The sequence below is a fragment of the Cyprinus carpio genome, chromosome A15 (assembly GCF_018340385.1).
Source record: "Cyprinus carpio isolate SPL01 chromosome A15, ASM1834038v1, whole genome shotgun sequence".
NCBI classification, from domain to species: domain Eukaryota; kingdom Metazoa; phylum Chordata; class Actinopteri; order Cypriniformes; family Cyprinidae; genus Cyprinus; species Cyprinus carpio.
Window position 1 is genome coordinate 1,792,816 of NC_056586.1, and position 23,547 is coordinate 1,816,362.

At 38.0% G+C, this 23,547-nt stretch overlaps 1 pseudogene; it reads left to right on the plus strand.

Moving 5' to 3' along the window:
* Nucleotides 1-23,547, plus strand: part of LOC109102697 — a 152,323-nt pseudogene that overhangs the window by 94,281 nt on the left and 34,495 nt on the right.

Consider the following 23,547-nt stretch of genomic DNA (forward strand, 5'->3'; position numbering starts at 1 on the left):
CAGCTCTGCTTTGTGTTTGTGCTCCCATTAGTCATTGACTGTTTGTTTAACTTACTTTAACATCAGTGCTGATCTGATGCTCTTCTACAGATAAGAACTGTGACTGTTGATTTCTGTTTGCTTTTGAAAAACGTCTGCCCTGAGGCAGTTCCCTTTATTTCTTTTTATAAAGCATGTGAATGCTGTTGGTTCTTTTAGTCAGTGTTTGAACTGAACTCAGGATAATCGATGAATCCCTTACTATATGAGCCTTGTGTTGGCAAGTGTTGATTGTTTCTCTAGCATACATGCCGCTGACTGATGGACAATAATATTTGTTGCCATAGAGAAAGACTTTCCTCTGTTATGTTCCTTATAGTGATTGTTCCTCGTTCTCCGAAACCTGACTGTAACATAATGATGTCTTGATGACGATGAGATTATGAGATTATTTTTGTAGACATCGTTCCTAAGCAACCCACTAGCCACTTCATCCTAAGGGTGTGCACACGAATCCGACTAATTTGCTAAATTACTTTATCTCAGTTATTATGTACTCTGATATTAGTTTTTCGCAATCTAAACATACTGCAAGATCTAAATATAGCTATGAGTTGCAATTTAACTGAACTTTATTAATTCCAGTGGAGTTAATACTTGTAATTATCAGTTTAAATGTTATCATAAATTTCATATAATGATATACTGAAATAAAATTTCTCATGAATATTGAAAAAAAAAAGGTTTTGCTGTTTGAAATTTCAAAGAATTTGGTAACATTGTAACATTCAAAACTTTGACATTTTTGCACATGCATTCATTTATTAATGAGAAGTTACTAATCAGATATAATATGTACATTAATTTTTAAATATAAATAATGTATTTATGACTGTTTTATAAGCTCACGTTTCACCGGGTCAAAACTGACCCAGGAATGCAAAGGTGCATATATTTTTTCCCCTTTTGTAAATGCGATAGGCAGATCAAAAACTAATGTAAAAATAAATATTTTGTTACAATTCAGTCAAAATATTTAGGTTAGTTATTAATTAGGGGATTAGTGATTTCTGCCATATCAACTGAATGACTAAACAAATTAAAATTATTTTTATTTAGTTAGTTAGTTAGTTAGTTAGTACACTTCTATACTTGGTCCTAGGACATGTTTTTAAAATTTAAGGTTTTATACATAATTCAAAGTGCTGAAAATATTATAGAAGGGATAACTAAAAGCTGAAAGGTTTATGATGCACAGCTTGAGATTAATGCACTTGTGTCAGACTGCATTGTGACTTGTCATGTTGTTCGATTTCTCTTGTTTAAAGCTGATTTAGTAGCTGGAGGCGCTGATATTAGTGTGAGCCCTGCGACGCATGAAGCTGTTGTCAGTGTCTGATGTGTGTATTCTGGGTTTATTTTGGGGAAATGATAATGTCTTAGCGCTCAATCATGTTTCCTCCACATGCTATGCTCCGTTCTTTCTGCTGTTCAGTGGGAACATTTGGAATCAATTCATAGCAGATTTATTTGCTTTCATCAATGAGAATGGCAGCACCAGTCTGTAGGCCCTGCAGGGTTCGTGTGCTGACCCACTGTTGTGTGTGTGCACTGTGGATGGGTTAAATGCCCAGAGCACCAATTCAGAGTATGGGTTACCATACTTGACAAATGTCACGACTTTCACTTACATGCTTCAGGTAAACAAGGAGCACACCACATATAACAGACAGAGGACAGTGCACACACAAATATACATGTAAACTTAATGACTGTACCATGTACAGAAGCCCTATTATTAGTATTATTTCTTGTTTTTTTTTGTGATCACAACTTTTTTTAACAAAAGTTGCTCATTATCACAACTTAATTTTCTCATGATCTCGACATAAACGGAAGCTGTTTTCAGTCCAACCTATTATCCATAAGCAAAACTAACTGTAAACTAAGCAAATAAAAGAATAAAATACACAAATATCTGTTTCTGATCAAACAAAGCAGTTATGATGTCATCAAATCACGAGGAGGTTTGGATCAGAAGCTTAATACATGTAATGGTCAAATAGCCTATCCTACATGACGCAAACAAAAGATGGTATATCATTTTATTCAAACATTTGAGGAGTCACTTTAAGTTTCTGACCTTTCTCAGAAGCTGTAGGCCATCTTTTTTACAGATGCTCTATAAAGAGCATATTGACCAACTGCATGACAACCTGTTACTTCCATATACATTTCTGTTGAAGCCATCAATCTGTGTTATTTGATCTTTTTTTTTTGGATTTAAATGCATTTTTACGTTACATTTAGCGGACACTTTTATCCAAAGCGACTTATAGTGCATTCAGGCCATACACATTTATTATTATTTTTTACCAGTATGGTTGTTTTTCCCTGGGAATTGAAACCATGACCTTTTGCGCTGCTACTAATGCAATGCTCTAGCACTGAGCCACAGGAACACCTGTGAGTTTTAACAGTGTGATTCCTGGTGAAGACCAGAGAAATATTGAGGTGTGTTTTGTATAAAATGAATAGGTTCGTCTCAAACATCATTTCATCTTTTTCAGTTCCTTCTGTTTATGCACACCCGGTCAGAGGCAGAGTCAAAGTTCTCTGTCTGCTTCAATTAGTTTTCTGATATTTTCCACATATAGCACCAGACAGGTGTCGTAGTATCGGCTCACAGAGAACCTTTTGAAATGCGTGCTCTTTTTTCATGTCCACATTCCCAACCCTGCACCGCTGGGTTACTGATTATAAACTATTATCAACCCAAATTAAGTCAAATCAACCCAGCTTCCTCACCCACAGTGTTTGGGTTGAAAAAAGTAACCCAGCATTTTTTAGAGCGTAACGTACAGTTTTTACAAAAATATCATTCGACTGCTCCAGGAGTGTAAAATTTTTGAAACAGTCAGCATTTCAGATGCTGCTTATCACTCACACTAACCAACGATGACAGAACATAGAGGAGACTTTGTTTGTCCATCAGGAATTGATTGGATCATTGTTTTCTTGATTGCTGTCGTAATTACTGCAATAATTTCACGTGAGTGACAGGTTGCTTTAGAGGAGAGGTGGTAACTCTGACTGCTTTATTGCCTATCCTCATACATCAGAGAAGTGGCATGAGATAATGATTTGATTAAAGATTTGGAGGGCACACTTTTGAAACAGTTGGGAGTTTACGTCTGCCATATTGAGCCTTACAGTTTCTTCCATTGGTTATTTATATGGTGAGTCTTTTGTAATTCTGGCTCATTGATCATCAGGCTTTGTGTTTCATTATGTTTGGGATTAAAGTGGCTACACTTTTGAGTCTGATGATCTTATTTATTTTTTACCACAAAGGACAAAAAAAAAAACAGTTTTGATCATTCATAATGTTGGCAACAGGGTTGAATAGCTTCAGTGTTCGAGCTTGACCAAACGGTGTGGGTGAGAAGTGATTGCAAGTGACCAGAAGTGAAATCACAAAACACAGTTTCCTTCCAAAACTCTTTATTTGAATGTCACAGCACTTTTTCAATGTCTCCTTTGTCTCAAAACCAGTTTCAGGTCTTGGATTCCCATGTAATGAGCTGATGCGTTGAATCGGGTGTGTTTGATTAAAGAGACATGCAAAATGTGCAGTGATGGGGCTCCAGGAGCAGGGTTAAATACCACTGCTTTAAATCACCATAGTGACAAATCAAAATCCAGATTTGTAATATACTTGCATTTGTTTTTAAAGAAAACAATAAAATATCACATTAATGGAAGTATTCAGAACCTTTGCTTTGACACTTGAAATGTTGTTCTATTCCTATAGACCATGAGTGTCTAATCCTGCTCCAAGAGGGCCAACATCCTGCAGATTTTAGCTCCAACAAAGTTGCCTGAAAGTTTCTAGTAATCTTGAAGACCTTTGGTTTTCATTCAGGTGTGTTTAATTAGGGTTGGAGCTAAACTCTGCTGAACAGCGATCCTCCAGGAACAGGTTTGGACACCCATGCAATAGACAGTCTATGAGATGCTTCTACACTTTTTTTAAAGATTATTTTATTTTATTGTTTTATTTAAACTTATTTATATTGCCTTTCTTGGATTTATATAGAAAGAGTCAGTAGAGATGTGACATGAAATGGCAGGGGAGAATGTTGAGGATGGGAAACAGGAAAGGACCTCGTCAGCCAGGAATCGAGTTTAGGACACCCGCAAACATAGACCAGAGTCTTCAACCCTGCTTCTGGAGACCCACAGTCCTGACCAGATAATCAAGGTCTTCAGGATCACTAGAAAAATCCACATACAGGTGCACTGAATCAGGTTTTAAAATAAAGGAGCAGGATAGAAGACCTAGGGGTTACTACACTTTTGATTAGCACTTGGCAAATTCAGTCGATTGAACATTATATGTTTTTTAGGAATTGATATCTTTTTAGGAATTTCAGGAATAGCTTAAGATTCATATAACTAGCAAAAATCCAAGCCATAAGATCGAAATAACTGCCAGCAGATCTCAGACACAAGATTTGTGTCGAGACCCAGACGTGAGAAGAACTACAAACAAATTCTGCTACATTGAGACTTCCCAATGGAACTGTGGAATTTTGAAGAGTTCTGGAACAACCAGGACTATTCCTAGATCTAGCTGAGGAACTAGGGAAGCAAGATTCTCAAGTTTGATGAACCTTAAAGGGGACATAACACACACATTTTCAACCAATCTCATGTTAATCTGAGTACCTGTATAGTAGTAGTACTGCATCACTTCATATCTCAGAAGAGTATTTAGTTTTATCAGATTTATAAAAGAAAGATACAGCTTTACGATTCTTTCCAAAATCAGCCGAGCTCCTGGAGGCGTGCCATGGGCAGAGCTAAAGAGTCCCGAGCACTTATGCACAGATTGGAGATTATGGAGGTGTGCTGTGGGCGGTGGTAAAGAGTTGCAAGCATTCGAGCTTATGGATGTGTGTTGTTTGTGGTTGTGAAGAGTTTATTTTTCAGTATCAAACGATCTGCAAATCCAGCGTCGAACTGGGCCTTTTTTATAAAACAATTCTTCACTGAAATGACGGAACAAACACACATGTGCAAAAAATTTGACTTACTATCCAGAAAAACAAACTGCATCCACTGCCGACGAATTCTGTAACCCAATGAAGCACGTTGGTGGGCTTCTTCCAGGAGAAGTGCCCAAACAAGGAATTCCGCTCTTCATGAAATCATCAAGAACCATGCTTGAAAAAAACTTTCAGAATCTTCGAACCTGGAAGGAGTTTATTTGGGACAGAAATACTCCGTCATACATCCCAGTCATACGCAGTTTTTTTTTAAACTCTGGCCATTTTTAACATGAGAAACCAACTTTTTAACAGTGTTAATAACTCCGAATGCATGAAATAGCATTAGAAATCCTTGATGCAAAATTTCACAGTTTACATGGTGGTTTGAATATAATGTTGTGTGTAGCAGTGTGTGGACACAACCACCCTACAATGATAAAAATCAATTCACACTTCTTTTTTTTAATCCCCCCCCAAAAACACTAAACAGTCTCAACTATCAAATTCCGTTTGATTTTCTCAGCAGTTATGACATCATACTGCACAAGCCCCGTTCCCATGACTGCTGGACTGACAGACGGTCCTGTAATAGCATATTTCCATGCTACCAAGCACACAAAAAAGATTGGGGAAAGGACAGCGGTAGCTCATAATCATTTAAAAAAGCCATGCACTGAAATGGCTGGCTTGTGAACAGAGCTGTTTTTGACAAGGTTTTACACGACCATTGGGGAATTTAAGTATTTTGCAAACATTTCATGAAGACTCATACCAACTTGTGGAAAATGGGTATCTAATATCCCTTTAATTGCAAGCGTCATGTTTGAAGGACATCAAGCACTGCTCATCCCCTGCGCAATAGCATTCTGCAGTGTGGTGGTGGTTTTCAGAGGCTGGGATTGGGGAACTGGTCAGGGTAGAAGGAAAGCTGAATGCAGCATAGATATCCTTAATGAAAACATGATCCAGAATGCTCAGAACCTCAGACTGGGCAGAAGGTTCACCTTCCAACAGGTCAACAGTTAAGTCAACCCAAGAGTGTCTTAGGGTCGACTCTGTATATGTCCTTGAGTGGCCCAGACAGAGACCAGACTCGAACCCAATCAAGCATCTCTGAAAGAGACCTAAAAAATGGCTGTGCTTGTTCAACCTGACAGAGCAGAGAAGCGGATCTGATGCACGCAAGCATGACTCCTGCAAAATACCCCAATCAGTGTGTGTCATCTGCGTATCAAACAGAATACCCTTTATGAAACACACAAAACCTTACAGTCCAGTTTATTTCACAAAGTTTTATCTGTTTACAGGTTAATTTTTTTTTTTCGCTGATATTCAGAGAAATCTGGGAAGAGCGTCACTCAAGTCCTTTTATATAGTTCAATCTATTGGACCAGTTTTGCAGAGAGTTGAATCCCAAAACACTTATGAACGTTGTGAGCGGCTGATTCAGATTTGGCTCGAGAAATCCACCTGATGTGAAGGATGTTTTTCTATGCGTATAGCTTTATACTGAAGTGGATTTGAATCCACTTAAAGGTTCACCATCAAAAGGTTTATGAAGTGTAACTGCGTTAGAGTGGAGACCTCTCCCTATAATATTTTTTTTTCATCTGTATTTTTTATAATTATGTATTTTTATCCATTGGTTGCATTGTTGTCAGTGCGATAGTCTGAAGCAAAGGGACCAATACATGTGTTGCCAGTTACCTTATCAATTTACGCTCTATCATCAAAAGATGATGCAAGAGCATACCAGGATTATTTAAGCAGTTTTAACACTTAATACAACTGGAAAGTCTGATGGTTTAAATGCCCGAGTGTATTTGTCGGAAAAGTGCTAATGCTTTTAGAATCTGATGTTGTTGGTGTTTGATACAGTTTTCTTTGTGTCTCACAGCAGGAGAAGACCCAAAGTGATCGACCCTCTGGACTATGAGGCTGTGATTTAAGAGCTTGAAACCTGAGTTCAGAGAAGATCCTCTGTCAAGATCGTATCCTGCATAAGCCCAACCTCGAACTTCACTGATGAGTGCTGTCTTTTACCTACTTTTGTGTGTTGTTTATTTGCCTTTTGCGTATCTGGTGGTGTTTACAATCACAATATTACAAGCCCACTGATTATGTGGGGTTGTTGCTCATTTTACACAAATAGAATCCTAAAAGTGTCTTATTTCTATAGGTGTGGCAATTTATATAAGTCTAAGTAGGTGTTAATGACTGTGTTGAATGCTTGCGTAGGTGTTTTTGAAGCCTTCGCCCTGGTACGCAGCACAGAAAAGAGCCGAGGCCTTTCCGACCACATCCTGCTTTCACAGCATTAGATTCAGGCCCCACTTTTGCATGCCACCAATATAAACACAGATTGCGTGACTTTACTGAGTGAGCAACATCACACACCATATAACACTTAGTATTGACTATGATGTGCTGGTTCATGATGAAAATGGAGAGATTAAACTAGAAAGGCAGCGACAGCTGTGGCCAACATATCCAAATCGTCAAGCAAGCTGAGGTAATCCAGAGAATCCGCAAGTAGGACCGCACTGGTCCTAGTGAATACTCAAACCCAACACACACACACCACACCACACACAGACCAGGCTACATTAATTCCAGTATGCAGCATATCACGAGCCCTATGTCAGCATGCGGGTGATTGGAGACCTCTACTGGTCGAGGCTGGACAGTGGTTAATATTATATTTTGCTGTGGATATTCACAACAGCAATTATATCTTTTTGAGAGTGAACGGAATGTGGTTCACTAAGACAAGTTCATATTTGGAAATTACTGCGTCATTTTTTTGTTCCAAAATAACAAGCACAATGTGGTTTGTGGGAAGCTACTCCTTCCAGTTTTGAGCACAGGTAGGCATTGAGTTTTTACACTTTATTTGATATGAGCAATTTTCCAGATGGTGCAGTTTGCTTTCCTCGAAAAACAAACCCCCTGCAGCTTAAAGTGACAGTTCACCCAAAAAGGATTGCTTTATTATGAGGAAAACGATTTAGTGAGTCTTTTGATGTGCCTAATCAAACTAGAGGCAAACGTTATGTTCGCTATTGTATCACTAAAACATGGGTTCAAATATTAACACAAAACAAAAAGGGCACAGGGTACAACGTCTCAATTTATTAGAAAAAGAGCGATTTAGGACACTAGTTACATACACTTTCTCGCTGCAGTAGTGTCCTCTCCATAATTAGATCATCTCTGATTAAACTTCCGGGTGAAAATGGACCTCACTCTGGCTCTGGCAAAGCAATGGAACGAATAAAGGAAAATACTGGATGAATAAAAACAAAGAATAATGAATCTAATGTCTCATACTAGAGAGAGGTGTGAAATGCGTGCAGAGTGAGAACACATTAGTATGAGATACAAAATCATATACAAAGTGCAGATGGAAGTGGGAAAGTCGGGTGGGTGTTTATACTGACCAAGGTGCCAACTTAAAGAACACAGATGGCAGGATCAGTACCATAACGATCAGCGCAATCTGCCAAGAGCAGAGCATATTAGCGAAGAGCTGATAGTCAGGGGTGCGTGTAATCTTCTAACAACACGCCTCAAAATGGGTTAAAACGTGCTTTTTTGGGGCGCTAGTAATGGTGCAAATGCTGGACTACTTGCAAACCTATGGTAAATTCACCAAACATGAGTTTTAATTACATGCGGCTCCTCTCCTAAATGTTTGTCCTGAAAGGGAAGCTCCTACAAATCCATACAAGTATGCATGTGAGGTAGGCCTGCAAAAATAAGTAGGTCTATGTATGCCTTTCAATCGCTACTTTTTATTTCTTTAGGTAACTTGACAACGGTGAATTAGGTGAAATTTGAACACTGCATTGCCCAAGGTTTATTTAACTAACCCCTGGAAAACATTATGTTTTTTTTAAAAGCTTCTCATTGGTGAACAACCTGGTGTGCAGCAATGGTGCAAGAAAACTAAATCATCTGAGAGCAACGTCCATGAGCAGTGCTTACTGAGAGATTTTAACTGCGCTGGCATCAGATAGGAAAAATGTTGAAGGTTTACGTCTCCATCTGGAAACTTAGTAAAGTTCAAGTAAAGTCAAACGGAGTAACGTTTCTGCATATTTTTATATCCGTTTATTAAGTTCTGACAAATTTCTAAGTAGCTTTGCTCACGCTTTTTTTTAAAGTCCAGTTCTCGCTATTAACAAACCATTAACTCAATAAACCCTTTTTTGCTGCTTTTAATAGTTAGTAAGGTGTTTTTTAAGTTTAGGTATTGGTAGAATTTGGATGTAGAATATTCTCATGCAGAATATGTGCTTTATAAGCACTATGAAAAGCCAAATTTTTAATAAAAGGCATGCTAATAGCAACTAGTTCCTAGTGAGAACTGTCCCTATACTAAAGTGTTATCGTAGCTTTTTTTCATTGAACTCTTACTCGTGTGCGGTGAAAATTATGCATAGTGTCTATAGGTGAAAAACATCAGTAATGGGTTTCTTCCAGGATCTCAGCCCTTTGACTGCTGTATGTCACGCTCAAAGGACTGCTTACTGGACTATTAGAGTTATTTGAGTTCAGATCACACTCCCCATATGAAGAAGCACAAAACATTAAAAGTATTCCAAAATGCCACCTAGTATGCAGTCCACTCTCATATTTGGCCCGTTCCTATCGACTTCTCCTTCAGCTGCATGTCAGATCAGAACATATTATTTTACCCTGCTTCCTGGGTCAAGAAAAAGTTAGTATTTCCTCATTTCTAACCACAAAACCTTCTCTGGCTAATCTGCTGTATAAGGATGCTTTGCGCACATACGTAACTGCATTCAGTAAACCAACGCGAAATGCAGGTTAAGTCTGTTTACAATGACGCATCTCATGGTATATGGCCACAACGCTAGCTGTGTTGACTTGTTTACAAGTCCTGTACATCACCCTTGAAGCAACTACTGATATCCCACAACAAGTGTGTAAACAGAATTCATGACATCTTCGTCACACATATTACCACTGGCTTTGCGTTCACCACTGACGATTTCACCAACTCATTAGTCCCTCAGGGTTTGCTACACCTGGTATGTTGCGCACCTTGTAGGACTCCTGTGGGTGTTAATGTTCTTATTGTAGTGTGTCCCGTATCTCGTTCTCACCTGTGAGAGAGAGTGAGGAACGCTGGACAAAAGTCCCACTGTTGCCAGAGGGGCATCCGACGAGACACTAAAATGATTAAACACAAGTGTGCGATTGTCTGAGTCATTGGCAGACTAAGCAGGTGAGTGCCGCAGGTGACAGCCGTGTGGCTTTGCTTCGTATCTCTAGATAAAAGTCAGAAAAACAGCAAGACGTCAGCTAGGCCTGTTACTGTGCCTGCTTCCTACTAATTAAGGTTCACTGAAAACAACATACAAGTTTGTAATTTAGAATGCTGTAGGGCCTCCTTTGCATCAGTCCCATCTTGCAGAACAGTTGCCATGTGACTACATTATGACTGGAGGAGGAAAGTTTCCTGACACAGCTCCTCCAAAACACCCCAAAGGTGCCGTATAGTCAATCAAGTCAGATCACCTTCACACTCTGCTCTTACTGATGCAAAAATCAGTGAATGTTTGGCCTGAATTTGTGACCCTGGACAACAAAACCCAGTCGCCATAAGGGTCAATTTTTTTTGAACATTAAGATTTTATATGGCATCTGAAAAAAGCTGAATACACAACCTTTTCCATAGATGTATTGTTTGTTTAGGATCTGACAATATTCGGGCCGAGATCCAAACTATTTGAACAAATCTGGCAATCTGAGGGCGGCAAACAAAAATCTAAATATTGAGAAAACTTCACCTCTTTAAAAGTTGTCAAAACTGAAGTTCTTATCAATGCATCTTCTGCAAACACAACATTTAGTTTTGATATTATTTACGGCTACACTGAAATTTATTACAAATATCTTGCATGTAACATGATCTTACATATAATCCTATGTTTTTGGCATAAAAGAAAATCAACTATTTTGCACCCTACAATATTTTTTTGGCTATTGCTACACATATACCCCAGCGACCTTAAGACTGGTTTGGGTCGGTCCAGGGTCCCATATGTAGATGGGAAACCGTCCAACACTCTGGTGGCCAGTCGCTTCAGTATAATTGTGTCCTACCCCTGTATTTTTAGGGCTGAATAGATAGTATATTTAATGACTTTTATAGGCTATTGAAGTCAAATTTCTTCTGTGCACAAATCCTTGATATTTCTAGGTTGTCCATGACTGTGGGAAATGCCAGAAACCATAAAAGAATCAAAATACTACCAAATCTAAAATGACACCTTATAGCAATTTCCTCTGAACCTGACCAAAATGTATTTTTTAAATACTGCACTGACTAAGTTCCTGTGGCTTCAGTAGTGTAACAGCGTGGTGTCAGCAGCTCAATTCCCAGGGAACACACATTACATACTGCATAAAAAAAAATAATAAAAAAAAAAAAACAATGTATGGCCTGCTGCACTGTAAGGTCGATTTGGATAAAGTGTCTGCTAAATGCTAAATGTAAATGTTCACCTGACTCGATGTCTACATGTAGTCTCACACAAGACCTAATAACAGCTGAAGTTAACAAAAAGTGCACCTAGTTTATTACTGTTTCATTACGAGCATAAACTTGTTTTATGGTTTGGTTCACATCAGTCTACACTCCTTACTATATAATGACAATCAAAAAAAAAAACTGATTTATTATAACTTTGGAAAAGAAATTTTAAAAAAGAAATATCACATTACCATAAACCTATCTCGTTACCATTATTTTTTTTTTTTTTTCTTTACCACAGTCACTTTAGTTTTGTTGAAATCGAAACATCAGTCTACTTACACTAGTCTCCTTACTAACACCTGTGTTCATTTTTAGTGTTATCTCCTGACTTAATGTCCCGTTTATTGGAACCACCAAAACTTTCACGCACGTTTGAGCTTTAATAAGCTTACAGGAGTGGCTTCTGAACAGCTTGTTTTTCAACGAGAACTTGAGCAAAGTACTAACCCTGTGTAGAGTAGAACATCTGAGGTGCATTTGTGTGATGATGTGCTTTATGTTCATGGTTTGCACAAAACGACCGTGATCTGTCTAGAATAATGTTCAGCAGCATTATGCTCTTATAGTAGGATAAAACTTCCTGCCTGTCTTTTTCTTTATTCTTCTTCTCTATAGGCCTGTCAATATTATAACTCCACAGCTTCATGTGATGCCAGTACAAATATGAGGAGTAAGGCAGGGGACTAACCGCACGCTGCCCAGGTACACTCCATTCACTTCTGTGTCAATGAACAAAAAAAGGATTTTACATATGAGTATTTTAATGAACACAAAAAAAAATCTCAATTTATAAAGACAAAGAGTTTGGCTCGTTAGTTTGGTTTTTATGAGGCTTGGACTAGGATTGGACGAGACCATGGCAATGGTTATGTTTAAATCGGCTGTCTCTCTTGTCTCTGATCCTTTGTGAATGTCCTTTCAGAAGCCTGTTTTTTCAGGTAAAGTTATTTATTACTTGAGCGGTCTCGCTGTTTTATACAGTCTATTAATTGTGCAAAATACACTCAGACCCTTACTCAAAATCAGACGTTTGAGAATCAACTTAAAATAAATGAGCACATTTCCTACTAATATCAATTATTTGTGTCATAGTTTAAAATAATTTAGGAGATTTTACATGATTCCATTCAGGACGATTCCATAAGTGTGGAAGTGAAGAGCGTTTGTTCGTTCCGCTGCGTTTCGCTTCGCTATCGCAAGTGAATGGCAGAGAGTGATTCTTTTCTCTTCTACCAACAATTCTTCTTCCACCCGAATAAGGACGCCTGTGTAAATCAGAGAAGTTGCCCTCGTCACTCCTTTGAGATCCGACCCATGAAGTACGGTGGACAGAGATGAGGTCAGTACAGGTAAATCACAGCTGAATTTACCAGACGGTTTTCATTACAAATTAGTAAAATGTGGGCAAGTTAACAGCGTGGTTAATATTTACCAAATGCACTTTGTAAGAACCCTCTCCTCACTAGCTTTACAAGCTCCTTTTTTTATTTTTTACTTTTGTAGGACACACCTCTCTGTCATCGTCCGAAATCAAAGGAGGAGCAGGTAGTGCAGGTGCAGGGGAGGAGTCGGGGGTTGTTAGTCCGGCTGGGCTCTATTATAAGGGAAATTTAACAGCACTGTGCAACAACAATCATCACCGTCCCGGGTAAAGAGTGCATGTCTTCCTCCACACCATTCACAGATTCGATATCTGCATTTAACAGATGCCACTGTGAGGCGCGGCCATTATTAAACTTCTCAACACATTCTTCATACAGTGTGGCTAAAATGTGTGGTCATTTTGTGTGTATGCCAGAGGAAGAAAATACTGGATGTGGTTCATTAGCAGTACAAGAAAAAGTTCACTCAAAAATGAAAATTTGCCTGAAAATGAATCAGGATGAGTTTGTTTCTTCTGCAGCAGAGTTTGTAGAAATGTAGCACTTGCATCAGTGTCCCTAGCAATGGATGCCCTGCAGGGAATGGGTTGCCGTCAGAAATAGTGAGAGTCCAAAAACAACTGATAAAAAACATCACAAGTAATCCACAGCACTCCAGCGTCCATCCACGATGAACATCTGGAGAAGACAAAAGAGTAAATACACAATTCCCGCACTTGAGATGGTTGTAATCGTATCAAACCATTGCTTTTGGCTAAATAAGTAGACCACCTAAGTGAAAAAAGTCATCTGTTTCTGAATCAGGAGAGAAATCGTGCACAGATAAAGTACCGTTTACAAACCAAAACAGCTCTAACACATATCTGTGGTTGTGTGAGATGACAAACAGGCTGATGGACTCTTTTCACTGCATTATTTCGGGATTTTGTACTCGTATTTTAGAGCACTAAAGCAACAAGATATCTAGAACGTTAGAAACATCGTAATCTTGCGGATGGGTTTCATTTTTTGTCTTCTCCAGAAATGATGTTAACTGATTTGACTGGAGGTGCTGTGGATATTGTGATGTATTTGATTGTGAACAAACCTCATCCTAATCTTGGATGGCCTCAATACTTACAAATTGCACTGAGTGCTTTCTTCTGTCAGACTGGGTTTTGTAGAATGGTAGACTTATATATTCTCTAAGTTCATTACTGTTTCAGATCATTTTTTTTTTCATTACAATGCTGTATTATCCGCAGAATTATTTGACGTGAAAATTATTGCTGATTATTGTTTGCTTGTGCCTTTCCCAGTCTTCAAGCGCAGATATTGTGTTGACTCCAGTGCTGACAAACTTTACATCATGAACTTCTATAAAGATGAGAAAATATCAAAGGACCAAAGGCGATTTTTCTGGACTCGTGCACCGGCGGTGGTCAGTTCGGTAATATCTGTTTTAAAGTGGTTCAGCAAACATTAACAATGAGATGACAATGACTGAGATTTCTCATGGTTTCTGGGTTTCATACAGCATAAACCGCCTGAGGAAACCAGCCTTTGAGTGGAAGATGAACGAAACGGGACGTATTTTGTCCTGGCTGCTGAGAACGAGCAGGGCATGGTGATTGGATAAACTCTCTCACACGCATACTCAGTCAGTCTCAGGGACGGCCGGCTCTGGATGCAAGCGCGCAGACCTGAGCGCCAGCAAACACGGTGGGTGCTTGGAAAGACGAGGCCGGTGAATACAGAAGGGCGTCTACGTATTTTGTGTGTCATTGTAAATCAGTCAAATCATTGTATTGTCATTGTAAAAAAACAAAGCGGGCACAAAAAAATGCCATCGCAGGATCGGTGCTGGCAATAATCATTTCTGCACAGAGACTTCGTTGATTATTCTCCATCTGTAGCACACAAAAGGAAAGCAACTTTAGATCTTTATTCAACAAGGCCTATTAGGCCTCTGAGAGAAGCTAAACTGATACTGATTTCACACTTTTGGATCCTTCTCATATGTTAAGGTTAAAATTCCGCGCAGTCGCTGGTGCCCACAAAGTGTGACAAAATCCACTAGACTATTAGAAGCATGTGTGTGAAGGTCACTGCGTGTTTGCATTGTGCACTTGTTTATTGGCATTTTTAGGTAAAGTGTTTCTTTGTGTGTTGTAGTTTTAGAGATCACTGATGTGTCATCAAACCATGTCCCTGTTCCAAAAACACGAGGAAACAACTGAAAACGGCATCCACCCTGAACTGGCCAAGGTAATGCTTGTATTTTCTGTCACGTTACATCCTGAATTCTGACACGCCCATCATTACATCCTTTTTCTGAAAAAGGGAAATGGCCCTTGATCATGAAACTAATTTCTGTGTGAATCAGTCATTCAGGATTGTAGGCGTTCACATTCAAGTCTTTTATATAAACAGGTTTTAAACCAGAGAAGCTAAAATCGGGTAGAAAAAGAGCTTTTTTTTTGAATTTGATGGTTTTAGGTGTAAAAATCCTGTTTAAGTGCACCTTACCCATACAGTAAAAAAAAAAAAAATTTACAGCAAACTTTTTTTGCTAAAATATGTTTCAAAAATCTATTTATGCAAATATTATATTTTTCCTATTTTTTAAACGTTTACACATTTAAAATATATTTTCAAAAAATATACACAAAATGGCCAAAAAAATATATTTGCTAAAAATACGTTTCAAAACATATTTATGTACCAATATTTATCCTACTTTACCAATATATCTTTGCCTATTATTTTTCTATATTTTTGAAAATGCTTTAAATGTAAAAATATATTTTTAAAAGCATTCAAAAAAATTTTTTTTGACTATATATTTCAGTCCAAGAAAATGCATTCATATATTTGATAAAATTATTCATTATTAATCTACTTTTGATCTTAGCTTAATTATAGGCTACTGCAATGTATTTTCTTGCCCCTGAAATACATTTAGAAATATATTTTGTGAAGCTTAAAACTAAATATATTTTCTGCATCAAAAATATATTTCATTGAGCTTCAATGTTTGCAACATATATTTAGCATATATTTAAAATAAATTTTGGCCAAACATATATATATATATACGTGTGTGTGTGTGTGTGTTTTTCTTCTTTTTTTTGCCAAATGAGTAGGAGGAAACATATATAAAAATAAAAAATGCTGGTTTGTGATCCTTTCAATGAGTGATTCAACTCTTTTACTGTTTAGAATCTTAAAAACAGCTCAAGCCAAACATTTAAAGACATAAACCTGTGATTAGAGCATTGCACATGATAAACACTGATGTTGTGATGTTTCGTATGTTGCTGAGACAGAGGAATCAGCGAGAGCTGCAAGACGAGCGGATGGGAAAGACTCAACCTGTTCTCTCTGGATCCTGATATTCCTGTACGTCTCACTGCCAGCCGTCTGTCAATCGATTGCATTGTTGGGGTTTTCACAAAGGAACTTTCATTGTGGTTGTTTTTTTTTTTTGTGTGGTGATGTTGCTTTTTGTTGAAGGTTTTTGAGGAGCCCCAGGATGGAGTTTGGGGAGTGTGCTTCTGTCCAGCGGTATTCGATGAGAAGCTCGGGAGAAGAGACTGATGATCTCCTGCCGCTCGCTCAACCTCACACTGCAGGGCTGCGTCAAACGAGGGCCGACACTGAGCCAGTGACTAATGTACGATCTCACGTCTCACTTTATAAACTTGGAGACAAAAGGGGTGTGCAAACATACAGTAGACTCGGGCCGTATGTAGCGTATCATTTAGTTAATCTGCATATATGTATGCTAAAGCGCTGCTGTCTCTCCTCAGATCGAGCCCTTCTTCGTGTCGGTTTCTCTGCGGACATCCGTGAGGGCAGGAAGGTTTCCGCTGACGTTCCACGTGGACCTAAACCCACGAGCTTGTGCGGCAGATGCTCCAGTAGCTCTGGTAGTGCAGGAGATCAAGGCTCTGATGGTGTTGGTGGGGTATGGTGCTCCACAGGAAAACAGGCCTCAACTCGCTAAGCAGAGAAGAGAAGAGAGGACTGCCAGTGAGCCCAGAGCTGGGAGACCTGGCTGCACTTCACCAAACAGGTAACAGCGCAGGAGCCCTTTTAATGTGTCACCGGCTATAGATCTGTGTTCATGTGTGCTTTAAATGTTGATCATCTCCCGCAGGCGATTTTTTCCATCACAAACCCGCACACCGACATCGTGATGGTGGCCGGGTGGAGAAAGTGCTCAGTATGGGAAATATTTCCAGCGGTGCAGAACCCTACATTAAAAACCACAGATTCCAGCAAGGTATGTCATTTCACTGATGTTTCCGCTGTAAGTCGCTTTGAATAAAAACATCTGCTAAATGCATAAAGGTAATGTAATGTGTATATATCTATATGCTATAGGGCAAACGTATATGCACACCTGACCACTTGCTGGACACCAAACAGAAACTTAATGACATTGCATTTCTAAAATAAATACAGTAGACATTTCTATTGAGTTTTATCCCAGCTACAGCTAACGGGAATGTTTTCACTAACATTATATAACTGTTAGGACAAAAACCTTCGTATCACTTTATTATACTTCATATATGTTCTCAGAACTTTGAGAGAGAAACATTCTTAGAACACCATTCTATTTTTATTTTTACTTGATCAATTTCATTATAACGAGAAAACGTTCTGAGATCAAGGTCCTTATGATGCTTTTTGTACTCGATGAATGTTCTTTATGTTGAGAGAAAACGTTTTTAGAATACTAAAAATAAACATTTAAATAATGTTATATTTTGAATGCAAATAAATTTGCACAACAATGTTTTAGGTAAACTTTAAAAAATGCCATTCTAAGCACAAGAAGAAATCTGGACGTTTTAACATTCCGAGAATATTAACAATAAATGTTCAAATAGTTCGTTTAGGAAATAACGTTTTAGGTGAAAAAAATTATGAGAAATGTTTTTGTAATGTTCTAATCATGACAAAACAAAAATCATTTTAATGTTTATAGAATATTAAAAACAAATGTTCAAATAATGTTATATTATGTAAAAAATAAAGTTCTTAGAACTTTGTAAGAAATGTTAAATAATGTTCTAATTACAACATTTCAGGGTTTTATGGTCACTTCAGTGTTTTTAGAATATTAAAATACATGTTTAAATAATATTATATCTCAGGTGAAAATAAATGTCTTTGTGGACCGTGCTTTGCACACTGGGGCGTTAGTTTGCAAATGTCTCTTAGTTGTCACTAAATGTCACTACAGTAATGCCATTTAGACATGTTTATATGTGGCAAAAGGGATGAATACACAGAATACTGATGTAAACAAATACTGTATGATCTAAGTTGGAGATTTCCTCATTGATTTTGTTCCCTCAAATACACTGATTTGTTTCTCTGCTTGCTCCAGACTGTCCAAAAGATGTTGAAATCCAATAAGCAATTCTGTAGCAAACTTGGAAAGTACCGAATGCCTTTTGCGTGGTGTGTAAGGTAAGAGAATCCCAATCCATTCCCTGCTACTTCAGCTCTGCCACAACTAATGCTCAACATGCACTATTAGAAGATTATTTAAATAACCTTTCTTCCGTCTGTATATTCCAGGTCAGTATTTAAGGGACAACCAGGGCACAGTGGACAGGGAAAGTCGCTTCTCTCCGCTCTTTCCAAACTCTTCAAACAGGAGAGCAACAGATTTCCACAGAAGACCTCATCAAGCTCATCACAGAGTACAGGAGGGTACACTCTCTGCAGTCACACTCAACGAATCACGCGTGAATCATAAATGACCTCAGATCGTAAAGATCAAGTGTTTTTTACAGGGCAGAGAAGGCCAGTAAGCTCCAGATCAATCCTGGAAACCTTGAAGTGAACGTGGACTGTGTTCCCATGGAATGTCCCAGTACGTCCAAACTAATACCTCAAAATGCAGTTTTGACTCCTGAATGTTATTGCTCACACACTCACCTGCGGGCATGCACATGTTCCTCAGACTGGTGTGACGTCCTCGTGTGTGGCTCTAAAGCCGTTCCTGGACTGCGGTCTTCACGCTCCGGACGGTCGAAGTGGACGAGTTCCTGCAGGACTCTTCGAAGTTTGCTCAGCCTTACAGAGTCTACAAGAATCACATCTACATCTACCCCAAACACCTCAAGTATGACAGCCAGAAGAGCTTCGCAAAGGTGAGGAAGACACACACAATGGATCTTTTGAGTCACAAGTACTGCGAAATGTGAAAGACTTAAATCTGTGTAAACGTACCCATGTCACACCAAATGCTGTCCCAGCTAGACAAACAACGCTGTCTGAATAAAGATTTTCAGTAACACTTTAGTTTAGGGACCAATTCTCACTATTAAAGGGATACTCCATCCCAAAATGAAAATGTTGTCATTAATCACTTTCCCTCATGTCGTTCCAAACCTGTAAAAGCTCTGTTCGTCTTCAGAACACAATTTAAGATATTTTGGATGAAAACCGGGAGGCTTGTGACTGTCCCATAGACTGCCAAATAAATAACAGTGTCAAGGTCCAGGAAAGTATGAAAGACATCATCAGAATACTCCATCTGCCATCAGTGATTCAACCGTAACGTTATGAAGTGACGAGAATAGTTTTTGTAGGCAAAGAAAACAAAAATAACTATTTTATTCAATAATTCCTTTGTCTACAGTCTCCTCTGTGTCTCTCCACCGTATGCTGTGTATGCTCTTCTGTATCATCCACACCACAAGGATGCATCCTTGTGGCGCGGATGATCAATAAAGTCGTTATTTTTGTTTTCTTCGTGTACAAAAAGTATTCTCGTCACTTCCTAACGTTACGGTTGAATCACTGATGGCAGATGGACTATTCTGACGATGTCTTTCATACTTTCCTGGACCTTGAGACTGTTATTTATTTGGCAGTCTATGGGACAGTCACAAGCCTCCCCGGTTTTCATCCAAAATATCTTAAATTGTGTTCTGAAGACGAACAGAGCTTTTACAGGTTTGGAACGACATGGGGGTAAGTGAATAATGACAAAATTTACATTTTGGGGTGGAGTCCCTTTAACTAGTTGCTAGCATGCATATTACTAGCATATTGGCTGTTTATCAGTATTTCTAAAGCACATATTAAAAGTAGAGTTACTTGTGACAATTTTTAAGAGTTTAATAGTTAATACATCATGCTGCGTTGAAAGTTTTCTGAACAAGTGTCATTGCAAAAATGGCTTGGAAAAAAAAAAACGCTAAACATAAGTCATTGTAGCACTGCTGCTTGTATTAGCAAAACACCACTAATAATATATAATATAATATAGTTATATAGTTTTCTTCGTTCTTCAGCATACAGTCATGTTGTGTCTGTTCTTGTTTTATTTGATAGGCTCGAAACATTGCCGTTTACGTGGAGTTCAGAAGCTCTGATGAAGAACATGCCAAGCCACTTAAGGTTAACATCACACACGTTTCCATCAGTTTCCATCAGCCTCTGCTTTAGAATTTGACTCGTGTGAAAACAAATGCTGTAAATCCATTTCTGCAGTGCATCTACGGAAAGCCAGGAGGTCCGGTGTTTACCACGACGGCCTGCTCCACCGTTCTGCACCACTCACAGAACCCAGACTTTTATGATGAGGTTTGCCGAAGTGCTCTAGCAGCTTCATTCTGACGCTCCGTTCAGATGAAAGTTATGAGTACTATAATGTTTGTTGTGATGTGCTTGATCAGGTGAAGATTGAGCTGCCCACACATCTTCATGAGAAACACCACTTACTCTTCTCCTTATATCATGTGACCTGTGACATCAATGCCAAGACCGGCTCTAAGAAGAAAGAGGCTCTGGAGACTCCAGGTATCTGCGCATGCACATCAAGCCCTGTTCTCCTGTGCTGTGTGTGGGGAAGTGCTGTCGTTCTTTGACACTGTGTGTGTGTGTGTGTGTGTGTGTGTGTGTGTGTGTGTGTGTGTGTGTGTGTGTGTGTGGATGTGTGTGTGTGTTGGTTTATGTTACAGTGGGCTATGCGTGGCTGCCTCTTCTGAAGGATGGACGTGTTTCCTCTCAGGATTTCAGTATTCCAGTCTCGTGCACTTTGCCTGGTGGATATCTACACATTAAAGAGCCTTCATCCACCAAAGTGAGCACAAGAATCCTGAAAAATGAATAAACAGACAGTTAGCAGAAAATAGATAAATACAGATATAAGTATGATGATGATGATGATGATGATGTTACGTCAGGATGAAGGCAGCTTTATAGGTCACATAAACCAGAACTCAGAGTCGAACGCTTTCACAGACAGTGATGAAGTTATTAACATCATAAATCCATAGCTAAAAAGTAATGTGCATTGATATCTCTATACTTTGTGTTATATAACCTTGGCATTAAATTACACAAAACTAATTTCTAATACAACAACTTCTGGCCAATGTGATCAAACTCTTGATATTTTTTTGGAAAGTTATGGATTTTTTATTTTTCTGTTGGAGCGAATAGGAATGCAAAAATTATATTTGTTTTTAACCCCATACGCAAATGTGATATACAGTATGTACACATATTACACTTCATATGTGAAATATTGCCATTAGGGTAACACTAGTTAACATTAGTTAACATGAGCATACAATGAACAATACATTTGTTACAGTATTTAATAATCTTTGTTAATATTAGTTAAAGAAAATACAGTTATTCATTGTTAGTTCACAATGCATTATCTAATGTTAACAAGCACAACTTTTGATTTGAATAATGCATTAGTAAATGCTAAAATTGACATTAACTAAGATCAATAAATGCTGTAGAAGTATTGTTCATGCTTATAGTTCATGTTAACTAATACAGTTAATTACTGTTAACTATTGAACCTTATTGTAAAGGGTTACCGTGATATAAGTAAAAACATATGAAATTTGAACAGAAATTAGAACAATTTCATATAATAATATGATATATATCTAATCCATTTAAATATGTATGTGTAATGTATTTTTGGATTTACAGTATATGTGCATGTATATCCAACCTAAAGCATGCCAATACATGTTGATATTATATTATAACATTAGAAATGTATTTCTTAAACATATACAGTATGTGGAAAGTTTCAAAACAAGAGTCCTAAACACAAAAAATGCTGATTCACGTGTGATGTATTATAGTAGTAGTATTTTTTATTTTTGTTTCTTTCTGCTCCCCCGTGTTTCTGTGCAGGATGTGAAGTGGGTCGACGGGGGGAAGACGATCTTCAAAGTGTCCACTTTGCTGCTTTCTACAGTTTTATACTCAGGTTGAAAAAGAGCCACAGTCTCAGATGAGAATGTACCATGATCGTCTTCATATTTTGTGATCTCATAATTCCCGTGGATGTGTTTTGCAGGACCCCCATCTAAACCGCTTCTTCCAGCAGTGCCAAAAAAACGAGAGGGCAGACCTCTCTCAACCTCCTACCTCAAACTTCCTCAACTGCCTTAAAGTGAGTGCGTTCAGGGCCAGAACTGAACCGTAATTATACCTATAAATGCAACCCGTTCAATACATATTCAACTTATTATCTAGACACAGACACGTTTGCAAAAGATGTTTATTTAAGATCAACAAGGAAACCACAAACAAGGACCAAACTATTTACATGCTATTTGCCTAAATGTACGCTTCCTTCTTTTGAAATACATAGATAGGTTGTGTTTTGCAATTTTATACAGTTTGTGTGTCTTTCTCCGTTTCGTCTGTTTTCTGTGAGGATAGACATTTTTAAATTAGACCTGCATCAGAATATATAGTTAATGAATTTGCTTATTCATACAGCAATACTTAATAATAGTTTTCATATTAATAAGCATGAATAAGCATCAAAATACATACTACAGTAGGAATATATATAAATGTATATATAACTGCATTACAGTACACTGTACACTCTAATATAAGAATGATTATCACATGTATGTGTTTGACCAGAGCCCTTCACTTCAGCCTATGATGAGCAGATGGACTGCTTTCCACTAATATTTTTTCATTCATTATTGATGAATGACTATCAATTCATTTTTAATCCAATTTTGAAGACACTTTATTTAACTCTTTCCCCACCAGCATTTTGAAAAAAGTTGCCAGTCACCGCCATTGATTTTGATGATTTTTACAAAAATTTGAAGGCCTACAGTATATTTTGCTGAATATGCAATACACCAAAATAAAGATCAAAGCCTCTACTTTTAAACAACAACAAAAAAATCGGTTTTATTCTATAAATCATTCTTTTTTTTATCAACACTTGAATATTGGTAGATTTCATGAAAATGTATAGTTTTGATCAAAAAGGTGAGAAAATCACATTTTTATCAAAAACTACATCTGGATAATATTCAGTACGATTATCAAAGCATAAATCCAGTAAATCACTTCCATCAACACCTCCAAATATTGCACAGACATATAGCACTTCCTGGATCATCATTTTACTCCGTAACATTATGCAGTTTACATTTATATGCTGTCTATTGCAGATGATGGCATTATTCATCATATGCATCTGTTTACATAAGAGATGTTCACTTGTGTTTTTGTACTCGTTCAGAAGATGTGTAATAGCGCCCCC